The 7,261-nt window shown below is 44.9% G+C and overlaps 1 protein-coding gene across 1 annotated transcript in view; it reads left to right on the top strand.

The window, feature by feature from the left end:
* The window catches only part of BAZ2B (bromodomain adjacent to zinc finger domain 2B), a 202,293-nt gene that overhangs the window by 37,107 nt on the left and 157,925 nt on the right, over positions 1-7,261 (top strand). The window lies entirely within an intron of this gene.

The raw sequence follows: 7,261 nt of genomic DNA, 5'->3' as shown, positions 1-7,261 counted from the left end.
TGCCTGTCCCCTCCATCCCTCCCATCGTTCTTGACAGGCAATCCACTAGTCACTATAATAAAATCTAAATACCTATAAATTTTGGTGTAAGGTTTTTTGTTGTTGTTTTTTTATCATGGAAAATCAGAGCTTCCCCTGCCCCCTTCATGGGGCATGTGAGTCCAGCTGTAGCTGCTTTCTGCCCTGTTTCCCACCCCCACTGCTCTGTGGCACTGAGCAGCCCTCAGCCCTGATATGCTAGTGCCTTCCCCATGCCCTTGTCTCTCACTCCCCACCCCCAGCCCTGCTGGAGGGTCCCCAAGCTCCCAAGGCTATGGAGCCAGGGACCTGGGTCTGCAGCCCTTTGCCCCCCCAAGCAGCACATGAGCCCTGGTTCCCATCTGTGGGAGGTGGCAGCTGCTGTGGCAGAGCAGAACGTATAGCCCAGCCCCCCCCCCCCCCACACACACAGGTGGCATGGCCAGAGTGGAACCCATTGGGTGTGGGGAGCAGATACGGTCTGCTTGCTGTGGGCTCAGGGCTTCCTGCCCTGCTGCCCTCCCCCCGGGGCCTCCACAGTCCAGTAGGTAGGACCTAGTGTGGCAGGGCAGAGCAGGACCAGGCAGTGAAGTGGTGTTGCCACTGGGAGCTCTGTGCTGCCAGGGCAAGGTGTCCCCTGCCCTCCCAGCAGCAGCGAAGAGCACAACTTCATGCTGCCACCCTTGCTGCTACCAGGCTGGTGGGGGGGCACCTTGCCATGGCAGAGCAGGGCTTGCATTGGTGGCACTGAGCTTCCTCACCCAGTCCCACTCTGCCACGCCAGGTCCCACCCACTGGGCTGTGGAGGTCCCAGGGGGAGAGCAGGAGGGCAGGGAGCTGCTAGCCCACAGCAGGCAGACAGTATCTGCTCCCACTACTGGATGGGCTTCATTCTGGCCATGCCACCTGTGGGGTAGGGGGAGGGGGAGCTGGACTCCACACACTGCTCCACTGCAGCAGCTGCCACCTCCCACAGGCAGCAGCCAGGGCTCAGATGGGAGGTGGCCCACAGCAGGCAGCCCGCCTTTGCCTCCCAGGTTTGTGTGCTATGTTTCTCCTATGGGAGTGAATCCTGCTCCCTGTCCATTCCAGCTTTGGAACTCTGCCAGCCTGCACTAGGAAACCTACCGTCTCCCATAAAACCCAGATCCTTTTTTATCAGAAATGTCAGTACTTGGATCAAACTCAGGATTGCTTGCAAGGTTGTTAGTTTTTTTTCTTGGGGGGTGGGGGAGAGGGTTAGTTCATATTTTTAAAATTTATCAGCTTGAATAAGCAGTATTTTAAATACTATTTTTATTATATTCAAGAAGACTGAGGAAGAGGAGCAGAGTTTTCTTTATAAGAATTGAAGAGCACAAAATGTTTTAACCAATAATAAAAATAAACTAAGATTGGCAGTACACATGAATGTTTAATTTTGTCTTTCTTTTTGTCAATGAGCAATGTCATAACTAAAAATTCTAATTAGGAAAAATTCCCTCATGGCATCTAATATTAGAAGTCTGAAAAAACTTTAATGATAACATAAGGATAGCCTTAAATATTACTTGAAGAATTCATTTAGTCTAGGAGGTATCAAACTTATCAGGCCCCATGGGTTGGTTGTGGTGTGCAGCTGGTCTGTGGCCTGGATTGGGCCCGCCCACAGGTTAGCTGTGTGTGCCTGATTCAGCATGCAGGGTGGTTCAGAATGGGTGGTGCAAGCAGTGTGCGTGCCCGCTACAATGCCATGTGCATTGCATGGCAGCCCTGTTTACTGTGTGCCATGAACCCCTGGGCTCCAGCCCTGGCCCTGAATACTGTGTGCAGCACATATGCTGGATCTGGCCCTGCATACTGAGTGTGGGTCCAGTCCAAGACCCATGGCCAGTACTGTGGGCTGGATGATAGGGCTCTGCAGGGTAGCTCTTTGACACTCCTGATTTAGTCAATATATGGATACTTTGCATTTACTCCATAATTTATGGAAGTTTTGTTTGCATTTTGTTCATCTGGTATGTTTTAAATTAAATTAGGGTAGGTTCAGACTTAGTTGTTCCATCTGTAATATGGACTTTGTTGGTAGTCAGATGAAGAGTAATGTTTTTGCCCATAGTAGTGGACGTTTGTAGACTTAAATAAACACCATAGAGTTGGACACATAGGACAATTGCAGAATGTGCATGGGGTGTCAGTTGTCAGTGTAGAACAAGGAAAGATGGAACAGCAGCTCAAGTATGTGTGTGTAATGGCAAGTTCATAGAAGGGCATTTGGCTATAGAAATAGGAGCTTATTTGGATTAGATCTTCATCTGTTCTTCCTCAGTTGACTTTTCCCTTCAGTAACTCCGTCTGGAAGGTGTCTTGTATATTGGTACATACAGGAATCCTGAGAAGGTGTATTGTATTTAAAATGGGAGCTTTTAAAATTTTAGTAATGCTACATGTTCATAAAGTCTGAGTTCAGTAGTTGATTGCCATGTTTACCTCCTGCATCTTTTAAAGTTGTCTTTTTCCTATCCTGGAGGAAAAATATGTGTCCTAAGTAAAGCAGTTGAAAACTTGTGTCGTCATCACATCAGCAACACTAGTTTCCTTTTTCCATATTTGTAGACAGGCTGTTGCCATCTTGCTGTGCAAACAAAGTTTCTATGTAATAAATCAGGCTGTAAAGAGTCAAAGCAATAAGTTCATTCAGTGCTTTTCTGTGTGAAGATGATGTTTTGAGTTTCTGTAAAAAATAAAAACTTTTTCAGACGCATCAAATTATAGTTTCCTTGTTAGAGAATTTCCATTTGTGGAAGTTAATATATTGGGTTCTCTTCTGCTGTGTAACTCAAGCTTCCATAGGTTTCTTTTTTGTGCCCTTAAATATAGCTACATAGTCTGTATAATTCCTTTTTATACCAGTAGGTTAAAATCAGTTTGATTCAGCTATAATAGTAAGTTATGATGTCTTCAAACCCCTTTAAGGGTTGCAAATTTAACCCTGTTTAGCTAAAGTAGATACAGCTTGCATCTAAAGCATTTTATTAGTTGTTCTGCTTCTGCACCTCACTTTTTAAAAACATCAGCATTCTAGCTCCTTGGGGTGCACGTTAACCATTTTGCTACCTCCTTATTTTGAAACATTGAAGTGTTGGTCTCTTCTTGGACGTATAAAGAGTGAATAAAATTCTCACTCTAATTGTGGAGCTTTCTTACGCGGAGATAAGGTAGTGCTGTATCTTCATCCACAACTTTTACCTAAAGTAGCCATATTTCTATCGACTCAAATCCTATTTGATCAAGAATTCGGTCCCTCAGAGTCAGATAGCTAGCATTCTCAGGCATGCTATCAGTAGCTGTCAGTAGGGCCCTGCATTACTTAGAAAGGATCAAGACCTTCCTGAGGTAATGTGGTTGGTTTGTTGCCACAGAGAGAAACTTTAAACAAAAAAGACATGACTTTGCCTAGAGCTTACCCAGATGGCCTATTTTGAGCAGTGCTTACGAGAAAAGGGCTTTGGTTGGGATTTTTGAAGCAGAAGAGAGGATTTGGTCACAAAACTCCCACTAAACTTAATAAGACTGTCAGGTTGCAACCTTTAGAAGGAGGAAATATAGGTTGCTTATCTGGAATCAAATGTGTTCCAAATACATTGAGTCTATAGAGTCATGTTGATCCTCCTTTATGCTCTGCTTCTTTTGGGGTATTACAGTTTGTTTATAGGAAACAGAAAATGAGCAGGGTCAGGGAAGAGGTGGCTTTTTTATACCTCTGGACCGTCACATTCACAGGTCAGTGCATGTGAACCTACTAATGATTAAACAGCTATAAGAACTATTGATTGAATAGCCTAGTGTATTACATCTATATTGCACCTATACTTGCAATTTGGGGTTAGTAGCTAATTACCTCTCTTTTTCCTTTGGATAAAGTAGTCTGTATCTTTGTGCATACTAAGCTATTAGAAACACAAACAAGCTTCTAAGAACTGGTTTTCTGAATATTATGTACTGGCAGTGCACACATGCTCACTCATTAATATAATATTTATTTGTAAAGGCTAGTCCGCTAGCGCATGGCTTAATTTCTTACAAAAACAGCACTGAATCATTTATCTTCATTTAAAAAATCAAGGCAAAATTAAAATAATTCTGTGGACTTTGAAAAAATATAATCTGCAATTAGACACAGCTGTACTTACAGTTAGTTTAAATAATTGAAATTTGACACTTCAAGATTAAGCAATTTGTTTAATATAGCTAGCGTTTAATTAATCCCATCTACTCTAAACCCCGTACTTCTGGGCTAAATCCTGAAGAAATCATGTGGAGGTTTTAATGCCAGGGTATTCCCAGGGTTCTGTGTATCTAGGTATGGCTTTTTCCCTCTGATATTGTCATATGCTTACCAACTGCTTGTTTTCAGCATAATCCTTAGCCGTTACTGCCTGAGTAGCACAAAATACCGTAGCAGGATGGACCTATGTTAAGTTTCGGGTTCAGGTACTCCATGTGCTAGGCTTCCAGATTTGGTATTTAAGTACTACAGGGTATCAAGAACCTCTGTGTAGATTCACAGAAAGTCCCAGAATTGCTGGAGCTAATGTGGTGTCCCTGAGTCCTGCTGACCACTCTATTTTTGCCTTTGATTAGCTGTAGCAGTTTATATTTTAGATGTTTCATATCAAAAGGCCATTATTTTGTTGGTTTTCTAAATATTTCTTTATATACTTTATTTCATTGCTTGAGACAGTTTGTGATACAAAGTGCCATATTAAAAGACCTCAACAAACTTATTTTAGGATCAGCAGCATAATGGAAGGGGGCTGACTGGGGCAGCGTCCATAGGTGCCACTTTTTGTTTGGGGGGGAGGGGTGGCTGAAGGTGTGAAAAAATAGCTGCCACAACAGCTGGCCAGGCCACCACCATCAATACCTTGGTAGTTAATGCTGCCCCATGTGCAGCTGCTACCCATGACACAGAGCCACCCTGTTAATGTCTCGGTTGAAGATCTTTACATTTGCAATCTTCTAGAATTATCTCTGTTGCTTACAAATCAGTTTTGTAACATACCCTAGAAATTTTGTCTCATCTGAAACAGAATGAGTCCTAAAACATAAAAGCTCTTCTGGAGTTAACACTGTGCATCCTCCAACTCTGTAAGGTGCTTCTAATGGTTACATATGTTGGAAATGTGGCACAGTGGGAGGAGGGGAAGAATAAATGGCCAGTGTAAGCCAAAAGCATGGCAGTCACATCCACTGAGAATGATAGAAGCAACCAACCAGTTGCTCCAGTTTATGGAGGAATTGAAGATGTAGCTGCATTTATAAGGGCTGTGTGAAGCTTTGGTTGCTGATTCGATTTCGCCCAGTTTGGTGACCAAATCTCTGAATCGAATTGAATCGAATCAAATTGGAACCCTCTGAATCAATTTGGAGAGATTTGATGATTCAGACAGACACAGCTTTAAACGATTTTTCTACATACCTCAGGGTACCAGGCAGCTTGTAAACGCTGAGATGGTGGGGCGGATACAGCGTCCCACAGGAGTGCATGGGGGGGTTCCCAGCACACTCGGCGGCAGACCCAGAAGTGGACTAGAAGCACTTCCGGACCACTTCCAGGTCCTTGGCAGGGGACCCACCCCCCAGCTCAGTGACTGCTGCCTCCTGGGTCTGCCTCCTGGTTCCTTCATAGTGAATCGCTGGGTGAGGGGGCCTGTGTGCTCCACAGAAGACCTGGAAATGGCCTGGAAGTACTTGGTCTGCTGTCAAGTGTGCTCGGGGCCCCACACTTCTGTGGGATGCTCCATCCGCCACACCATCTCGGTGTTCACAAGCCGCACCTGGTACCGTGAGGTAATTAGATAAAAAGTTTAAAGCTGTGTCTGACTGAATCACTGATTCTCCGAATCAGCATTGAATTTTTAGATTCTGATTTGGCTGAATCGAATTGGAACAGTGATCCAAATCAATGAATCAAATCACTGTCCCCCGAATCAGGCTGAACCCGAATCGAATACGGCCCACTTCGCACACTCCTAGCATTTATAGTACGCTGCATCAGCCCTGCCATGCCTAAAGGACCAGGGAAAGAAAATAAGCAAATTATCTACAGTAGCCACAGTTCTCAGAAGTCCCATAAACTGTACTAGTATCATTTGATAATGTGTAAAAGTGATATGTTTCAGTTACTTTTAATCCAATATACGGGGCAGCTGCAAATTGCTGTGTAGCTACATATTAATTTAAGTAAAGTAAAAAAAAAAAAAAAAAGAGAGAGAGAAAACCGAATATAAAAATCAGTTGGATTGTATAGGAGTATCAGAAATGTATATTGCCTCTGCATCTTCTGCAGGATGTTTCATAGTTTGTAGGGTCGGAAGGGACCTGAGCAGATCATCAAGTCCAACCCCCTGCCATGGCAGGAAAGAGTACTGGAATCAAACGACCCCAGCAAGGTGATTGTCTAGCCTCCTCTTAAAGACTCCCAGGGTGGGAGCCAGCATCGCTTCACTTGGAAGTTGGTTCCAGATCTTAGCCACCCTGACAGTGAAGTAGCGCCTCCTGATGTCTAATCTAAGTTTACCCTTTCCCAGCTTGTTAACATTATTTCTAGTCACTCCTGGGAGTACTCAGGGGAACAGGGACTTCCCCAATGCCTGCTGGTCCCCTCTGACTAGCTTGTAACAGGCCACTAGATCCCCCTCAGCCTTCCCTTGTGGAGGCTGAATAGGTTCAGGTCCCATAGCCTCTCTTTGTAGGGCCTGCCCTGCTGCCTCCTGATCATGCGAGTGTCTCTCCTCTGGACCCTCTCCATGTTGTCCACCTCCCTCTTGAAGTATGGCGCCCAGAACTGGACGCAGTACTCCAACTGTGGCCTGACCAGTGCTGCATAGAGGGGGGAGTATCACCTCCTTGGACCTGCTTGAGATGCATCTTTGGATGCATGACAAGGTGTGGTTGGCCTTCCTGACTGCGTCCCCACACTGCCGGCCCATGTTCATTTTAGCATCAATGATGACTTCAAGAACCTTTTCTGCCTCTATACTGATGAGAAGGGAGTTCCCCAGCCTGTAGGTATACTGCTGGTTCTTCCTCCCCAGGTGCATCACCTTGTACTTGTCAGTGTTGAATCCCATCCTAGTCTCGTCTGCCCACCCCTGTAACCTGTCTGGGTCTGATTTGCAGCCTGTTCCTCCCTTCTAGCATGCCCACATCTCCCCACCTCTTAGTGTCATCAGCAAATTTGAACAGGGTGCTTTTTACC

The sequence above is a fragment of the Crocodylus porosus genome, unplaced genomic scaffold (assembly GCF_001723895.1).
Source record: "Crocodylus porosus isolate Cpor-Errol unplaced genomic scaffold, CroPor_comp1, whole genome shotgun sequence".
Taxonomy (NCBI): Eukaryota; Metazoa; Chordata; order Crocodylia; family Crocodylidae; genus Crocodylus; species Crocodylus porosus.
The sequence above is the reverse complement of the archived record's forward strand: the minus strand, read 5'-3'. Positions and strand labels throughout refer to the sequence as shown.